Source organism: Calliphora vicina, chromosome 4 (assembly GCF_958450345.1).
Source record: "Calliphora vicina chromosome 4, idCalVici1.1, whole genome shotgun sequence".
Lineage (NCBI taxonomy): Eukaryota > Metazoa > Arthropoda > Insecta > Diptera > Calliphoridae > Calliphora > Calliphora vicina.
The window spans coordinates 93946973-93968124 of NC_088783.1; the positions used below are offsets into that span (position 1 = coordinate 93946973).

At 29.0% G+C, this 21152-nt stretch overlaps 1 protein-coding gene across 1 annotated transcript in view; it reads right to left on the bottom strand.

Annotated features, from left to right (window-relative positions):
- The window catches only part of LOC135958833 (uncharacterized), a 201593-nt gene that overhangs the window by 75016 nt on the left and 105425 nt on the right, over positions 1-21152 (bottom strand). The window lies entirely within an intron of this gene.

Here is a 21152-nt window from a genome sequence, read left to right on the forward strand (position 1 = left end):
TTTTGTTTTAATAAGATATAAAAGAGCAAAATTGGTTAAAAAATGTTAAAGCTATTAAAAGATCGTCAGGTTATTAACGTGTCTCAGGCCACAAGAACAAGAAATGTAGGAACAAAATTAACATATTTTGAGAAATATTAAAATAAAAGCTTATTTTTACTTAGAATATATCCATATTTACTTGTGTATGAGTTTTTGTCTTCCTAGGATACCGTTTACCTATTCGCAGGTATAACCAAACAAATTTAATTTTTTTAACGGCAGTTTCAAAACTCTAATTTCAAATTTTTAAAAATTTTGTTAAACAAATTTCAAAATTTTTTGATCATCGTATTGGGATTTATTGAGAACATAATAGGGAATAAAAATGTGAAAAATATTATGTCAATACCTCCTATAGTTTTTCCGTACCTGCGATTTAAATTTTGCGATTTTCGAGAAAAGGTAATATTTTGGCCATATTTTGGCGAATGATAGTCCAATATTATAGTCCAGGTAATTTTAAATATAGTCTGGAAGTTTTACTAAAATCGGAAAACGTTAACCCTTATATCGTGAAGGTCAAAGGTCAAAATTTTCAATTATTGGAATTTCTCATGGAATGACAGCGAAATGTTATATATTTTTGGGCCGATTTTGATGAAACTTAAGAAAAATATAACACAAAGTCTAGTATTTACAAAAACAGCAGAAAAATTAAAATTAACCCTTAATAGCACTTGGGGTTAAAATGGCCCTCAACTTTTAAAATCACGAGAAACACAGACAATATGAATGGTGCTATTTTTAAAGTTTTTCAGAATTAAATAACCTGAATCATTCAAGTCATTTTTAAAATTTAATAGATCAAAAGTGCACTAAAGGGTTAAAATCAATTTTATTATTCAAAAATCCCCAATAAAATATTAATTACGAAATTAAAGCAAAAATCAGGTATAAATATTTTGACATTTGACCTTCACGATTACAGATTTAACGTTTTCCAATTTTAGTAAACCTTTCAGACTACATGTCGCCTCTTGAAAAAATAAAAACTCAGGTCGTCTTGAAGTTAGTAATGAAAATTTATTTCCACTAACATTATAAAAGGTTGACAAAATGATAAGGTGAAAGGAGAATTTATTCTCTATAAAATAACAAATTGATACAAATTAATTAATAAAATACATCAAAGTACATTAAAATAAAATAATTACTTGTTGTTGGACGACTACACTTGTTGACGACAAAACTATAATGGTTCCTTTTTATATAAATTGAAAATGGCGAACGTTACATTTTGACAGATAAATAATAGTGTTGGCAAATGCGGCAGACATTAAAAAGGGGGATTTTTTTACTGGCAAAATGGAATTCACCATTAAACCGTTTTATTGGCGTCATCAACACTACATTTAAAATTACATAGACTATAATATCCTGAATAGGTTTTACTTAAAAATCGTAACAGTAAGAAAATTCGGCTCATTCGCTAAAATATGGACAAAAAATTAGTTTTTCTCGAAAATCGCAAAATTTAAATCGCAGGTACGGAAAAACTATTCCCTATTATGTTCTTAATAAATCCCAATGTGATGATCAAAAAATTCTGAAATTTGTTTAACAAAATTTTTAAAAATTTGAAATTGGAGTTTTGAAACTGCAGTTAAAAAAATTAAATTTTTTTGGTTATACCTGCGAATAGGTTAACGATATCCGACGAAGACAAAAACTCATACACAAGTAAATATGGATATATTCTAAGTAAAAATAAGCTTTTATTTTAATATTTCTCAAAATATGTTAATTTTGTTCCTACATTTCTTGTTCTTGTGGCGTTTTTTAATAACTTTAACATTTTTTAACCAATTTTTGTGTTTTATATCATATTAAAACGACAATTACGTACACATTTCGATTCTTTCAAATTAAATTGCAAAAGTAATTATTTAATGGCAAAATTTTTACAAAAACTGAAAAAATGCATTTTCCCCCTTGTAAATGTACCACAAAACTAAATCGCTAAGTCGGCACGGGTTGCCCTTCTTAGAACCAGCTAAACATTTTTTTGGTGTTATTTTAGGTCAATACGAATGTTTTCAGAAGGTATGCGTCAAAAAATAAACGATATCGAAAAAAGGGACACCCTATTTTATATATATGTCATACAAGGGCACACTGCATTATATTTCTAATGCATTAAGCATTGCATTGAATTCCTTAGCACCATATGGGTTTTATTATTGAGCTGTACAGCAAAAGTTTACAATCTAAACTCAATCTCGAGTTTTTACCAATTAGCCAATAAATTTGTAGTAATTTTAACTTCATTTGAGCCAATTTCGTATCCATATGCTTTTTCCAGTTAAGACGTCGGTTTAGAAGCAGACCTATATATTTAACTTCAGTTTGTTGAGGTATTATATGATTATTTCTTAGGATTGGAGGGCACGATTCTCTACGCAATGTGAAAGTAAGATGTATACATTTTTGCTCGTTTACTTTTATTCTACATAGTTTTAACCACCTTTCTATGTCGAGTAGATGGTCTTGTAGAAGTACAGATGGCTAGAATGGATTCGATTGCTAATTGGCATAGCACAAGTATATAGCAAATATAGGAAGGGACCTAGTATACTTCCTTGGGGTACGTCTGCTTCAATAGGCTGTGGTGAACTTATGAAGTCTCCCTCTTTAAGAACGAACTTTCGATGACTAAAATAACTTTCTAGAAGCTTATGTGTGTTTACTGCTGAATATTGTTTTATTTTAATCGATAATCCATCGTGCCGTACTTTGTCGAAGGCTTGCGAAACGTCGATGAAGAGCGCAGAACAATATTTTTTTCAAATGTCTTGGATATAATATCTACCAGCCCGTGAGTTTGTTCTATGTTGTTATGTATTTCTCGAAATCCGAATTAATGAGTTGGAATATAATCAAAATGATTTACTATCGGCTTTAACTTGTGCATTAAGAGTTTTTCAAATAGCTTTGATATATTTGACAATAGGCTAATGTGTATATTTATATGATTCTACTTTAGTGTGATCTGTTCCCGGCATTCTGGTGGATAATAATCAAGGCGTAATATAGCATTAAAAATAAATAGGATTATTCTTAATGCAATTTGGTGTAGCTAGAGGAGCATCTGTTACTGATTGTATCAATACCAGGTGCTTTTTTGGTGTTTAAATCAACAATAGCCTTGTTGATCTCTAAAATCTCAATAAAGGTAGGTATGTGGTTTGATTCGTTTGGGGAAAATACATTATTTAGCTGACTAACAAACTGGTTTCCTTTTTCAGTATCGTTTCTCGCCCATTACGTAGAGGAGGTCTACTCATAACAGGTCTTTTTAATTTTTTTGTAGCTCGCCATAGAGAGTAATTTGAGTACTGGGTGGCATCTAAGTTCTTCAGATATTTATTAATTGAGTCAGTTTTGCGTTTGTGAAGCAGCATACTGAGGCGTTTACGTAATTTTCTAAGTTGAGGGGATCTGTAGAGTTGCCACTCCCGACGAACTCTTCTTTTTTCATCTAATAACTGTTCAATGTCTGCAGAATAGAGTCTATTGTATCTTATTTGTTGGGTTATTTGAATGGCGTGTTCAACAGCAAGTTTTAAGTTTTGTTCAAAATTTTTGAGAGATATTTATCTCTATCTATCTTCTGGCGTTCTTAGCGATATATTTTCTGTACTGTGTGTGCTAATATATTTTCTATATTTCAACCAATTTATTTTCGTGCTTGATATTTCAGAGTTACCAGTCGGGAATACTATTTTTCGGGTGTTCAATAGAGTAACGAAGGTGGGTGAGTGATCCGAGGATATTTCTAATGAAGAATTAACCTGAATTAGTTCCATTGGTAAATTTTTTGTAACTGCAAAATCAATGACATCGGGTATTATGCTTGGGTCAGTAGGCCAGTATGTTGGTTCTCCGCTCGACAGCACATTCAAATTCAATTTAGAAATTGTATTAAACAAAGCGCGACCTTTCGGGGTAACAGTGAGTATGCTTAGCATTATAATCGCCAGCTGCCAGGAATCGGGGTCCTAGTGATTCGTAAAAATGTTCATATTTGTTTTCAGTAATCGAAAACCTTGGAGGTGAGTATATCGACGAAATTAATAGGTTTCTGTAGCAATCATCCATACATATTGTCGTAGCTTGAAGATAATCTTCACAAATATCACACATTGAATGGTGTTTGATACGTGTTTTAATTAAAATTCTAGAGCCTCCACATGCTCTACCTCTTGGATCATTTGTGCCATAAAAAACATATCTATTTATCTTAAATAAACTTCTTGACGTCAAATGGGTTTCCGAAACAAACATTATATCAACTTCATGACTTTTAAGAAAATACTCGAGTTCGTTTTTATGTTGACGAATGCCGTTAGCGTTCCAAAAACATATTCTTAGGCAGTTCATGGTCTGTTAAGCACAGCCTACAATAATCTTAAGCATTTCTTGCATCATGTTACTCATTGAGTTTGTAAAGTTATTTACCGATTGCACAAGAGTTTATATTGTGGATTCTAGTCTGGTAAAATTGAAAATTGGGGTTTGCTCCTTTACCTCTGGGTTCATATTTTGGTTTTGTGGTTGACGGACTTGCGTCTGAGTTTGGTTGTTTCTAAGTACATTTGCATATGTTACATTGTTGTCATATGTCTGTTGCAACGGGGGGTAGTTCAAATTGATGTTATTTAATGGCTGAGCGGGGAAAATCTTTGGTTTCTGGCTTTGTGATTTTTTAACAATTGAGTAGACAGGACAACCTCTGTAGTTTGCTGTGTGGTTACCTCCGCAATTGCTGCATTTTTTAATTTTAGGATCATCGGGTTTGTTTATTAAACCATCATGCCATACTTTATCAAACGCTTGAGAAATATCGATAAAGAGAGCTATGGGTTTTTTCGATAAAGAGTCTATGGGTTTGTTCGATAGTACTGTGTTTTCTTCTAAATCCAAATTGAGGATTTGGAATACAATTGTTTTCAACTAACATCGGGTACAACTTGTTCATGAGTATCTTCTCAAATAGCTTTGATATATTATACAATAGGCTGATGGGTCTGTATGATTCTACTTTTGTGTGATCTTTTCCCGGCTTAGGTATCATGGTAAGCAGTGAAACCTTCCATTCTGGAGCATAATGTTCAATGTGTAATATAGCATTGAAAATAAAAAGAATTATTTTTATTGCTATCCGGGGTAGCTTCATAAGCATCTTGTTACTGATTTTGTCAATACCAGGTGCTTTCTTGAAGTTTAAATCAATAATAGCCTTTTCGATCTCTCGAATCTCAAAACGTATGGGTACGGCTGCTCCAAATGGGGTACAACATGTAACAACCAGTGTTGCCAGTTTAGCCTTTTTGGGGCTAAATTTAGCATTTTTATTTACTTTTTAGCCTCGAAATTTTGGTTTTAGCTTCATTGCTTTTTTCTAGCCTTTTTTGAAATAAAAAAGGATCTACGCACCGCTACTGGAGAGCCTTCTGCTGTCCATGGTAAAGTTAATGTGAAACTAACTATTGGTGGTATTTTAGCGTAAATCATGTCTTTGTTGTTGCCGATATTGTGGACGAAGTAATCATTGGTGCAGACTTCATGATTAGTCACAGCATTACTTTGGATATGAGACAAAAATTGGCGAATGGTTAAAAAACCCTTGACGTCGGATATGAGAGCAAGTCTCATATCCGAGGCAATCTTTTGTGTTGAGCACAAAAGGTTGCCACCGCAGTCAGAGGATTTGGTTTGGGCCCGTGAGGAAGTGGAGGATTGTATAGACAATGGTTTGTTGGTGTTGGAACCAGCGGATGTGAGAAGTGGCCATGTAACAATGGAGGCCCTCGTTGAACAGTGCAACGACAGAATGGTTCCTGTTGGAGTGCTTGGTCTGTCCCGCAGAGAAAAGATCATCAGGCCGGGTTCCAAGATGGGTGAAGGTGCTTCAGCGGAAAAAGAAATGCATGAACTCGTTCGGAGACGAATTAAAATAACAAATGACCAAATGAAAACCAGATATAGCTCACAACGTAATAAGGGTTTGTCATCCAAATTAACGAATCACTGCAAAGGACCACATAGGGTAGTTAAGAAATTGGACGACATGGTTTATAGAATACGGAAATGTGGAAGACCGATATCGGGAATTAAGGTTGAACATCTAGAACGACTAGCTACCTATGGGAGAAGTGAGTGGGGGGAAGTGTTACGAAATTGTACTTGAATTCAAATATAACGATTTTAACACTGATTTAAAAGTAGCCTAATGCTTTCAAATAACAGTGCTGTAATAGCAAACTGTAACATATCTGTGGGCATTATTAACATAAAAGCTTTCAGTTGACCATTGATAGTAAGTTGGTAACGCTGTTTGCTGCGAATTCGAATATTCAGTTAAAGAACATTGTAGAAAGTACACCACAGATGGCGCTTGTATTAGAAACCTCCAGACAGATAAAGAGAAATCTCGAGTGCAAAATCTCGATGGCAGTGTTATAAATAGTGGCAGAGGTTGCACCCGTTAGTGAGTTTATCAGAGACGCTATTCGAATAAACATCAACTGAGTGCCTTAAAGTGTGCTGTTTTTTTCAGGTGAATTCGTGTACATTATAAAGTGTCTGTATTTCTGAGAATTTATAAACGTGTATAAAAAAAACATTGAGTGACTATTTAATTCTGTTGTTGTACATTTTTAAATAAATAAAGAGTTGTTACAATTTTCAAACTACTAAACGGCTTTTATTTGCAATCAAAAGTATCTGGTTTATTTAAAGGAAATAAACCAAACGTTTTGAAAAGGTTGAAACGTAACAATATTATTTATTGTATTTTATTTATATTTACGCAAATTCATGTTCTGATTCTTCCGATTATAATAAAACTATTATACCTGTTTTATAATTATAAATGTATCTTTAAAATACTGAAAATATATTAATGTACTATGTATATTTTAGGTTGTTATTTCTATACACTAAAATAATAGTAAATAAAAAAAAAAACAAAATTTGAGTTTTGTGTGTAAAAAAATATATAGATATTTATGCATGTATATGTGTATATTTATTATTAACCCGATCCGCGTTGCTGGCCTTTAGAAAACATCTGTTTTATATTGCATCTCTATCTCCATTTTAATATACAGTGTTGGTAATCCAAAATTCAGTAGGATAATTAACGACTTGGTCATTACTGTGTCAATAGATTTGTATTTTATTGTTTCGCCAGGCACTTTCAATTGTATTTGGTCATCGAGCTTGTTAACATCATAATATTTTTCTTAAAAGTAGATTTCATATGGAAATTTCTTATTCATGTATCTAATATGCAAGAGTAATCAAAATTGTTTATCACAGACCGAAAATCAAAAATCTGACTTTACAGTGTTATCCAAAAGGCTTTTCTGAAGATTCTGTGAAAATTTCATCAAAATCTGTTTAGCCATTTTTGACTCCATACGGAACATACATACAGACATCCATTTTTATGAAATATATGGCATTAGCGGTGTAATGTAAAAAATGGATTTTTACACGCCCACAGACAGAATATCAAAAATCTGACTATACAGTGTTACCCGCTGGGCTATTCTGAAGATTCTCTGAATATTTCATCAAAATCGGTCCAGCGGTTATATATATATATATATATATATATATATATATATATAGATGGCATTAGCGCTATAATGTAAAAATTTAATTTTGCCACACCCCTCCGCCCACAGAACGAAAATCAAAAATCTGACTTTAGAGTGTTACCCGCTAGGCTATTCTGAAGATTTCCTGAAAATTTCATTAAAATCGGTCAAGCCGTTTTTGAGTTCATTCGGAACATACATCCATTTTTATATATATAGATGAAAAATGTTTGTATGAGAAAATTCGAAAATTTACGAAAGCACTGAGTGGACCTAATATAGTATTTTAGGTATCTAAAACCATATTCAGAAAATTTAATTTCCAATGATACCAGTTTGGAGCTAATTGGTTGGATGGTCTCAGAGTCTATAACGGACATAGGTAGAAACATTTTTTTATATACATATATATAGAAAAAAATAGATAGATAGAAGATAGATAGATAGATGATTCATTTTATATTCATTTCATTTTCTGCAGATGCATACCGGTTTAATTATACCCTTCACCTTCGTGAGAAGGCCTATAAAGTATATACATATATTCTGAATCCTTATAGACAGCGGAGTCGATTGAGCCATGTCCGTCAGACTTTCTGTCCGTCTGTTTGTTGAAATCAATTTTCTGAAGACCCCAGATATCTTCGGGATTCAAATCTTCAATAATTCTGTCAGACATGCTTTCGAAAAGTTTGCTATTTAAAATCAGCAAAATCCGTCCATAAATAACGGAGATATGAGCAAAAATCCGAGGCAACCTCTGAAAATTTCATCATTGCTTTGCGTATTTTGTTATTGTTTTTTCTTTTTTTGGTATTTTGTTTCGTTTGTTATATATAATATTGTCATTTCGTTTGTAACTTCTACAATATAATCTCTTCGTCAGCAATTAAATGAAAAAATTTTAAAAGTTTTCTTTTTATATTTAGGATGCTATACGCTGAAAGTGGGCAATATATATATACTAATTATTATAAAAAATAATAATGCATCCACAACAAAGGTGAAGGGTATATAAGATTCGAATATAGCACTCTTACTTGTTTTATTTACTTTTATGATTTTTTATACCCTTCACCATGAGTGGCAAGGGTATATATAAGTTTGTCATTCCGTTTGTAATTTCCACATTTTTCATTTGCGACCCCATAAAGTATATATATTCTGGATCGTTATAGATAGCGGAATCGATATAGCCATGTCCGTCTGTCCGTCTGTCCGTCTGTGTGTTGAAATCAACTTTCCGAAGCCCCCAAATAACATACATACATGATTCATATATCAATATCTCCGGAATTCTTCCGGCTCGGTTGCTATTTAAAATCGAGAAAATCGGTCCACAAATGGCTGAGATATAAGGAAAAAACCAAGACAAACTCGATTTTTTACCTATTTTTGACCTATATCTGGATTACTAAGTCATTAATATAGACAATATGGATATCTAATGATAGATATTTCAGAGACCTTTGCATCGACGTATATAAGACCATAGTAAGTTGGACCTGGGCTGAGATATAACCAAAAAAACCAAAACACAATGTAATTTGTTATTGTTTTCCATGACGTCATGCAAATATATGTATAATAACAAACAAATCTTTTTTTGTATGTATGTATGTGTTTTTTTGTCAATCTTCAGCATTGCGAATTTATATACCAGGTGGTGTCGATTCTACAACAAGTACAACATTTACAAAAACCACTTGCAATTTGTTTTTGTTTATGTGGTTTAAGCTGTCAAAGTTTGCCTGTTGTTTGTGTTACTTTTACGTTTGTTGTAGCATTCGCCGCAACAATCACAGGATAATTGACAGCTCAAACAGCATTAATCAGCTGTGCTATCAACACCACCTAGTATATAAATTCGCCTTGAGAGAGAGCTTTTTATAATGTGTTCTCAAAAGAGCAACTCTCTCACGCGTACACAGAACCAGTGTTGCTATATGTTTTTTGAAGAAAACTTTTTATTTCTAAGTACATACTAAAATTACAAAACCCAATTCGTACATATATGTAATCAAACTGAGATAATTTATGTGAATTTAGTGCTGGAGACACTTTCAATATATTCAAATCAATCTCCCCATTTAGTGAATGAATTTGGGGACTATCATTTTGAAATCATCGGTTCAACTTATTGATATCAATATTCCAAAAAAAATATTTTTTTTAAAATAAAACTTCTTGCGTCTCAAAAACCTTGCTAAAAAGGGAAAACTTGACATATGGTAACACTGCACAGAACACATATTGTACAAAAACAACAACCACGTTGTTTGAGCACGTTTCTTTTGCGCTTATTTAATTTTTGTTGTTGTTTGTTGCTATTGTCAACAAATAATTGAGCAACGCAACCACTCCCAGCAAGGCGAATCTATAGAAGGTGACGACAGAACTACAACATGTACAAAAACAACAGGTACTTTGTTTTTGTTAAAAGATAGTCGAACTGTCAAAATTGCCTGTTGTTGTTTTTGCTTTTGGGTTTGTTGTATTTTTCGCCACAACAATCACAAGTGAATTGACAGTTCACTTGTCTAAACAATTCGCCTTGACTCCCATATTGTTATTCTATTTTTTTTAGCCGTTTTTAAACATGAAAGTAAATAACAAACATTTCAGAAAAAGCTTTTTGTTCGATTGTTGTGTTTAATTCTTTTAATACCCTTCATCATAAGTGGCAAGGCTATAACATATGTATATTTAAGTTTGTCATTCCGTTTGCAATTTCTATAAAATTTTATGAAATTTCAACAGATTATGTAAACGATTCTATATTGGATTTGCTGTTACGGTTCCATATGTGTTCTCCTATTTTAAGATTTTTTTTCTTTAAATCTTATATACAGGGATGGAAAATTATATTTTTGTTCCGTATTAAAATAGTATTAGAAAATTACTTTCTTCATCACCAGAGTACTTAAAATTTTAATATTACTGTAGCTTTATGTTGTAAACAGTCATCTGTTATCACAAAATTGTCTATAGAAAGTGCTGTTGAATACGAGATTTTCTATAGAAAATGCTGTTATAATAGACAAGATTTTTAAAGAAAATGCTGTTTTTCATACGATTTTCTATAGAAAAAATACTGTTATACACAACATGTCCAAAAAATATAGTTATAGACAAGATTTTCTATAGAAAATTATTTTATTTTCTATAGAAAAATGTTACACTCAAGATTTTCAACAGAAAATATAGTTATACTTAAGATTTTCTACAGCAAATATTGTTATACACAAGATTGTTTATAGAAAATATTGTTCTACGCAAGATTTTCTATAGAAAATATTGTTCTACGCAAGATTTTCTATAGAAAATATTGTTCTATACAAGATTTTCTATAGATAATATTGTTCTATGCAAGATTTTCTATAGAAAATATTGTTCTATACCAGATTTTCTATAGAAAATATCGTCATACACAAGATTTTCTATAGAAAATATTGTTATACTCAAGATTTTCTACAGAAAATGTTGTCCTACACAAGATTTTCTATAGAAAAAATCGTCATACACAAGATTTTCTATAGAAAATATTGTTATACTCAAGATTTTCTATAGCTAATATTGTTATACACAAGATTTTCTACAGAAAATATTGATCTACACAAGATTTTCTATAGAAAATATTGTTCTACACAAGAAAATATTGTTCTACACAAGATTTTCTATAGAAAATATTGTTCTACACAAGATTTTCTATAGAAAATATCGTCATACACAAGATCTTCTATAGAAAATATTGTTATACTCAAGATTTTCTACAGAAAATATTTTCTATAGAAAATATTGTTCTACACAAGATTTTCTATAGAAAATGTTGTTCTACATAAGATTTTCTATAGAAAATATTGTTCTACACAAGATTTTCTATAGAAAATATTGTTCTACACAATATTTTCTATAGAAAATATTGTTCTACATAAGATTTTCTATAGAAAATATTGTTCTACATAAGATTTTCTATAGAAAATATTGTTCTACACAAGATTTTCTATAGAAAATATCGTCATACACAAGATCTTCTATAGAAAATATTGTTATACTTAAGATTTTCTACAGAAAATATTTTCTATAGAAAATATTGTTCTACACAAGATTTTCTATAGAAAATATTGTTCTACGCAAGATTTTCTATAGAAAATATTGTTCTATACCAGATTTTCTATAGAAAATATCGTCATACACAAGATTTTCTATAGAAAATATTGTTATACTCAAGATTTTCTACAGAAAATGTTGTCCTACGCAAGATTTTCTATAGAAAAAATCGTCATACACAAGATTTTCTATAGAAAATATTGTTATACTCAAGATTTTCTATAGCAAATATTGTTATACTCAAGATTTTCTACAGAAAATATTGTTCTACACAAGATTTTCTATAGAAAATATTGTTCTACACAAGAAAATATTGTTCTACACAAGATTTTCTATAGAAAATATTGTTCTACACAAGATTTTCTATAGAAAATATTGTTCTACACAAGATTTTCTATAGAAAATATCGTCATACACAAGATCTTCTATAGAAAATATTGTTATACTCAAGATTTTCTACAGAAAATATTTTCTATAGAAAATATTGTTCTACACAAGATTTTCTATAGAAAATGTTGTTCTACATAAGATTTTCTATAGAAAATATTGTTCTACACAAGATTTTCTATAGAAAATATTGTTCTACACAAGATTTTCTATAGAAAATATTGTTCTACACAATATTTTCTATAGAAAATATTGTTCTACATAAGATTTTCTATAGAAAATATTGTTCTACACAAGATTTTCTATAGAAAATATCGTCATACACAAGATCTTCTATAGAAAATATTGTTATACTTAAGATTTTCTACAGAAAATATTTTCTATAGAAAATATTGTTCTACACAAGATTTTCTATAGAAAATATTGTTCTACTCAAGATTTTCTATAGAAAATATTGTTCTATACCAGATTTTCTATAGAAAATATCGTCATACACAAGATTTTCTATAGAAAATATTGTTATACTCAAGATTTTCTACAGAAAATGTTGTTATACTCAAGATTTTCTACAGAAAATGTTGTCCTACGCAAGATTTTCTATAGAAAAAATCGTCATACACAAGATTTTCTATAGAAAATATTGTTATACTCAAGATTTTCTATAGCAAATATTGTTATACTCAAGATTTTCTATAGAAAATATTGTTCTACACAAGAAAATATTGTTCTACACAAGATTTTCTATAGAAAATATTGTACTACACAAGATTTTCTATAGAAAATATTGTTCTACACAAGATTTTCTATAGAAAATATCGTCATACACAAGATCTTCTATAGAAAATATTGTTATACTCAAGATTTTCTACAGAAAATATTTTCTATAGAAAATATTGTTCTACACAAGATTTTCTATAGAAAATGTTGTTCTACATAAGATTTTCAATAGAAAATATTGTTCTACACAAGATTTTCTACAGAAAATATTTTCTATAGAAAATATTGTTCTACACAAGATTTTCTATAGAAAATATTGTTCTACACAAGATTTTCTATAGAAAATATTGTTCTACACAAGAAAATATTGTTCTACACAAGATTTTCTATAGAAAATATCGTCATACACAAGATCTTCTATAGAAAATATTGTTATACTCAAGATTTTCTACAGAAAATATTTTCTATAGAAAATATTGTTCTACACAAGATTTTCTATAGAAAATGTTGTTCTACATAAGATTTTCTATAGAAAATATTGTTCTACACAAGATTTTCTATAGAAAATATTGTTCTACACAAGATTTTCTATAGAAAATGTTGTTCTACATAAGATTTTCTATAGAAAATATTGTTCTACACAAGATTTTCTATAGAAAATATTGTTCTACACAAGATTTTCTATAGAAAATATTGTTCTACACAATATTTTCTATAGAAAATATTGTTCTACATAAGATTTTCTATAGAAAATATTGTTCTACACAAGATTTTCTATAGAAAATATCGTCATACACAAGATCTTCTATAGAAAATATTGTTATACTTAAGATTTTCTACAGAAAATATTTTCTATAGAAAATATTGTTCTACACAAGATTTTCTATAGAAAATATTGTTCTACTCAAGATTTTCTATAGAAAATATTGTTCTATACCAGATTTTCTATAGAAAATATCGTCATACACAAGATTTTCTATAGAAAATATTGTTATACTCAAGATTTTCTACAGAAAATGTTGTTATACTCAAGATTTTCTACAGAAAATGTTGTCCTACGCAAGATTTTCTATAGAAAAAATCGTCATACACAAGATTTTCTATAGAAAATATTGTTATACTCAAGATTTTCTATAGCAGATATTGTTATACTCAAGATTTTCTATAGAAAATATTGTTCTACACAAGAAAATATTGTTCTACACAAGATTTTCTATAGAAAATATTGTACTACACAAGATTTTCTATAGAAAATATTGTTCTACACAAGATTTTCTATAGAAAATATCGTCATACACAAGATCTTCTATAGAAAATATTGTTATACTCAAGATTTTCTACAGAAAATATTTTCTATAGAAAATATTGTTCTACACAAGATTTTCTATAGAAAATGTTGTTCTACATAAGATTTTCAATAGAAAATATTGTTCTACACAAGATTTTCTACAGAAAATATTTTCTATAGAAAATATTGTTCTACACAAGATTTTCTATAGAAAATATTGTTCTACACAAGATTTTCTATAGAAAATATTGTTCTACACAAGATTTTCTATAGAAAATATTGTTCTACATAAGATTTTCTATAGAAAATATTGTTCTACACAAGATTTTCTATAGAAAATATTTTTCTACACAAGATTTTCTATAGAAAATATTGTTCTACACAAGATTTTCTATAGAAAATATTGTTCTACACAAGATTTTCTATAGAAAATATTGTTCTACACAAGATTTTCTATAGAAAATATTGTTCTACACAAGATCTTCTATAGAAAATATTGTTCTACACAAGATTTTCTATAGAAAATATTGTTCTACACAAGATTTTCTATAGAAAATATTGTTCTACACAAGATTTTCTATAGAAAATATTGTTCTACACAAGATTTTCTATAGAAAATATTGTTCTACACAAGATTTTCTATAGAAAATATTGTTCTACACAAGATTTTCTATAGAAAATATTGTTCTACACAAGATTTTCTATAGAAAATGTTGTTCTACACAAGATTTTCTATAGAAAATGTTGTTCTACACAAGATTTTCTATAGAAAATGTTGTTCTACACAAGATTTTCTATAGAAAATGTTGTTCTACACAAGATTTTCTATAGAAAATGTTGTTCTACACAAGATTTTCTATAGAAAATGTTGTTCTACACAAGATTTTCTATAGAAAATGTTGTTCTACACAAGATTTTCTATAGAAAATGTTGTTCTACACAAGATTTTCTATAGAAAATGTTGTTCTACACAAGATTTTCTATAGAAAATGTTGTTCTACACAAGATTTTCTATAGAAAATGTTGTTCTACGCAAGATTTTCTATAGAAAATGTTGTTCTACGCAAGATTTTCTATAGAAAATGTTGTTCTACGCAAGATTTTCTATAGAAAATGTTGTTCTACGCAAGATTTTCTATAGAAAATGTTGTTCTACGCAAGATTTTCTATAGAAAATGTTGTTCTACGCAAGATTTTCTATAGAAAATGTTGTTCTACGCAAGATTTTCTATAGAAAATGTTGTTCTACGCAAGATTTTCTATAGAAAATGTTGTTCTACGCAAGATTTTCTATAGAAAATGTTGTTCTACACAAGATTTTCTATAGAAAATGTTGTTCTACACAAGATTTTCTATAGAAAATGTTGTTCTACACAAGATTTTCTATAGAAAATGTTGTTCTACACAAGATTTTCTATAGAAAATGTTGTTCTACACAAGATTTTCTATAGAAAATGTTGTTCTACACAAGATTTTCTATAGAAAATGTTGTTCTACACAAGATTTTCTATAGAAAATGTTGTTCTACGCAAGATTTTCTATAGAAAATGTTGTTCTACACAAGATTTTCTATAGAAAATGTTGTTCTACACAAGATTTTCTATAGGAAATGTTGTTCTACACAAGATTTTCTATAGAAAATGTTGTTCTACACAAGATTTTCTATAGAAAATGTTGTTCTACACAAGATTATCTATAGAAAATGTTGTTCTACACAAGATTATCTATAGAAAATGTTGTTCTACACAAGATTTTCTATAGAAAATGTTGTTCTACGCAAGATTTTCTATAGAAAATGTTGTTCTACACAAGATTTTCTATAGAAAATGTTGTTCTACACAAGATTTTCTATAGAAAATGTTGTTCTACACAAGATTTTCTATAGAAAATGTTGTTCTACACAAGATTTTCTATAGAAAATGTTGTTCTACACAAGATTATCTATAGAAAATGTTGTTCTACACAAGATTATCTATAGAAAATGTTGTTCTACACAAGATTATCTATAGAAAATGTTGTTCTACACAAGATTATCTATAGAAAATGTTGTTCTACGCAAGATTTTCTATAGAAAATGTTGTTCTACGCAAGATTTTCTATAGAAAATGTTGTTCTACGCAAGATTTTCTATAGAAAATGTTGTTCTACGCAAGATTTTCTATAGAAAATGTTGTTCTACGCAAGATTTTCTATAGAAAATGTTGTTCTACGCAAGATTTTCTATAGAAAATGTTGTTCTACGCAAGATTTTCTATAGAAAATGTTGTTCTACACAAGATTTTCTATAGAAAATGTTGTTCTACACAAGATTTTCTATAGAAAATGTTGTTCTACACAAGATTTTCTATAGAAAATGTTGTTCTACACAAGATTTTCTATAGAAAATGTTGTTCTACACAAGATTATCTATAGAAAATGTGGTTCTACACAAGATTATCTATAGAAAATGTTGTTCTACACAAGATTATCTATAGAAAATGTTGTTCTACACAAGATTATCTATAGAAAATGTTGTTCTACGCAAGATTTTCTATAGAAAATGTTGTTCTACGCAAGATTTTCTATAGAAAATGTTGTTCTACGCAAGATTTTCTATAGAAAATGTTGTTCTACGCAAGATTTTCTATAGAAAATGTTGTTCTACGCAAGATTTTCTATAGAAAATGTTGTTCTACACAAGATTTTCTATAGAAAATGTTGTTCTACACAAGATTTTCTATAGAAAATGTTGTTCTACACAAGATTTTCTATAGAAAATGTTGTTCTACACAAGATTATCTATAGAAAATGTGGTTCTACACAAGATTATCTATAGAAAATGTTGTTCTACACAAGATTATCTATAGAAAATGTTGTTCTACGCAAGATTTTCTATAGAAAATGTTGTTCTACGCAAGATTTTCTATAGAAAATGTTGTTCTACGCAAGATTTTCTATAGAAAATGTTGTTCTACGCAAGATTTTCTATAGAAAATGTTGTTCTACGCAAGATTTTCTATAGAAAATGTTGTTCTACACAAGATTTTCTATAGAAAATGTTGTTCTACACAAGATTTTCTATAGAAAATGTTGTTCTACACAAGATTTTCTATAGAAAATGTTGTTCTACACAAGATTTTCTATAGAAAATGTTGTTCTACACAAGATTTTCTATAGAAAATGTTGTTCTACACAAGATTTTCTATAGAAAATGTGGTTCTACACAAGATTATCTATAGAAAATGTTGTTCTACACAAGATTATCTATAGAAAATGTTGTTCTACACAAGATTATCTATAGAAAATGTTGTTCTACACAAGATTATCTATAGAAAATGTTGTTCTACACAAGATTATCTATAGAAAATGTTGTTCTACACAAGATTTGCTATAGAAAATGTTGTTCTACGCAAGATTTTCTATAGAAAATGTTGTTCTACGCAAGATTTTCTATAGAAAATGTTGTTCTACGCAAGATTTTCTATAGAAAATGTTGTTCTACGCAAGATTTTCTATAGAAAATGTTGTTCTACGCAAGATTTTCTATAGAAAATGTTGTTCTATGCAAGATTTTCTATAGAAAATGTTGTTCTACGCAAGATTTTCTATAGAAAATGTTGTTCTACACAAGATTTTCTATAGAAAATGTTGTTCTACACAAGATTTTCTATAGAAAATGTTGTTCTACACAAGATTTTCTATAGAAAATGTTGTTCTACACAAGATTTTCTATAGAAAATGTTGTTCTACACAAGATTTTCTATAGAAAATGTTGTTCTACACAAGATTTTCTATAGAAAATGTTGTTCTACACAAGATTTTCTATAGAAAATGTTGTTCTACACAAGATTTTCTATAGAAAATGTTGTTCTACACAAGATTTTCTATAGAAAATGTTGTTCTACACAAGATTTTCTATAGAAAATGTTGTTCTACACAAGATTTTCTATAGAAAATGTTGTTCTACACAAGATTTTCTATAGAAAATGTTGTTCTACACAAGATTTTCTATAGAAAATGTTGTTCTACACAAGATTTTCTATAGAAAATGTTGTTCTACACAAGATTTTCTATAGAAAATGTTGTTCTACACAAGATTTTCTATAGAAAATGTTGTTCTACACAAGATTTTCTATAGAAAATGTTGTTCTACACAAGATTTTCTATAGAAAATGTTGTTCTACACAAGATTTTCTATAGAAAATGTTGTTCTACACAAGATTTTCTATAGAAAATGTTGTTCTACACAAGATTTTCTATAGAAAATGTTGTTCTACACAAGATTTTCTATAGAAAATGTTGTTCTACACAAGATTTTCTATAGAAAATGTTGTTCTACACAAGATTTTCTATAGAAAATGTTGTTCTACACAAGATTTTCTATAGAAAATGTTGTTCTACACAAGATTTTCTATAGAAAATGTTGTTCTACACAAGATTTTCTATAGAAAATGTTGTTCTACACAAGATTTTCTATAGAAAATGTTGTTCTACACAAGATTTTCTATAGAAAATGTTGTTCTACACAAGATTTTCTATAGAAAATGTTGTTCTACACAAGATTTTCTATAGAAAATGTTGTTCTACACAAGATTTTCTATAGAAAATGTTGTTCTACACAAGATTTTCTATAGAAAATGTTGTTCTACACAAGATTTTCTATAGAAAATGTTGTTCTACACAAGATTTTCTATAGAAAATGTTGTTCTACACAAGATTTTCTATAGAAAATGTTGTTCTACACAAGATTTTCTATAGAAAATGTTGTTCTACACAAGATTTTCTATAGAAAATGTTGTTCTACACAAGATTTTCTATAGAAAATGTTGTTCTACACAAGATTTTCTATAGAAAATGTTGTTCTACACAAGATTTTCTATAGAAAATGTTGTTCTACACAAGATTTTCTATAGAAAATGTTGTTCTACACAAGATTTTCTATAGAAAATGTTGTTCTACACAAGATTTTCTATAGAAAATGTTGTTCTACACAAGATTTTCTATAGAAAATGTTGTTCTACACAAGATTTTCTATAGAAAATGTTGTTCTACACAAGATTTTCTATAGAAAATGTTGTTCTACACAAGATTTTCTATAGAAAATGTTGTTCTACACAAGATTTTCTATAGAAAATGTTGTTCTACACAAGATTTTCTATAGAAAATGTTGTTCTACACAAGATTTTCTATAGAAAATGTTGTTCTACACAAGATTTTCTATAGAAAATGTTGTTCTACACAAGATTTTCTATAGAAAATGTTGTTCTACACAAGATTTTCTATAGAAAATGTTGTTCTACACAAGATTTTCTATAGAAAATGTTGTTCTACACTAGATTTTCTATAGAAAATGTTGTTCTACACTAGATTTTCTATAGAAAATGTTGTTCTACACTAGATTTTCTATAGAAAATGTTGTTCTACACTAGATTTTCTATAGAAAATGTTGTTCTACACTAGATTTTCTATAGAAAATGTTGTTCTACACTAGATTTTCTATAGAAAATGTTGTTCTACACTAGATTTTCTATAGAAAATGTTGTTCTACACTAGATTTTCTATAGAAAATGTTGTTCTACACTAGATTTTCTATAGAAAATGTTGTTCTACACAATATTTTCTATAGAAAATGTTGTTCTACACTAGATTTTCTATAGAAAATGTTGTTCTACACAAGATTTTCAATAGAAAATGTTGTTCTACACAAGATTTTCTATAGAAAATGTTGTTCTACACAAGATTTTCTATAGAAAATGTTGTTCTACACAAGATTTTCTATAGAAAATGTTGTTCTACACAAGATTTTCAATAGAAAATGTTGTTCTACACAAGATTTTCAATAGAAAATGTTGTTCTACACAAGATTTTCTATAGAAAATGTTGTTCTACACAAGATTTTCTACAGAAAATATTGTTATAGACAAGATTTTCTACAGAAAATGTTGTTCTACACAAGATTTTGACCTATATCTGTATTATGGATATCTAATGATAGATATTTCAAAGACCTTTGCAACGACGTATATAAGACCATAGTAAGTTGGACCTACAATCGAAAAAATATTTTTTAACCCAAATTTTTTTTTCACAAAATTTAAAAAAAAAATTAAAAAACAATTTCGAGAAAAAATTCCAAAAAATTGGAAAAATAAAATTGAATTTGTGTTTACCTAAAAATATTTAAAATTTTTATTTTAAAGTATAATTTGGTGAAGGGTATTTAAGATTCGGCACAGCCGAATATAGCTCTCTTACTTGTTTTTTTTTAAATTTTATTATTTATTGAAACTTCATAAATTAAATATGAACTAACAATAATTAATCAAATCTTAACCTAATACTTTATTTTATGTCCTGCCAGTGCCAGACAAAAAATTCCGTCATCATGACATATGTAGGTGCTTATCGCTCTTCTGGGTGGGTGAGGGCTGCAGTGTCTCTTCTCCTTAAGCGAGTGTGGCCACCATAATTTAAAATATTTCGAGCTAGTGGATTTGGGTGCATTTCAAGCCTTTTTAGATATTTTACTGCATATTTCGTAATCATAGTTTTTACTAATGGCACATTGAGATCCTTGTGGATATGTGAGTTTTTTGCATACCAGGGAGCGGCTGTGATTATTCGAAGAAGTTTATTTTGGCGCCTTTGAATTTTTTCGATATTAGAGGCGTATGCACCAGATTGGCTTTAAGATTGAGTTGTAAAGTCAGCCAATTAATTTGAATTGCTTTTAGTTTCATTTGAGTTAATTTTGCTTCTATATGTCATTTCCACGTTAATCGCCGATCTAGATGTATACCGAGGTATTTTACATGCGAGTGTTGGGGTATTATTTGATTATTGGTTTTAATAGGGGGGCATGTTGTCCGACGCAATGTGAATGTTATATGTATACATTTTTGCTCATTGACATTTATTCTCCATTTTTTTAACCAGTTTTCCAGTTCAAATATATGATCCTGTAAGTAACGAGATGCTTCATGACAGTTTTTGTGAACGCTAAGAAAAGCTGCATCATCAGC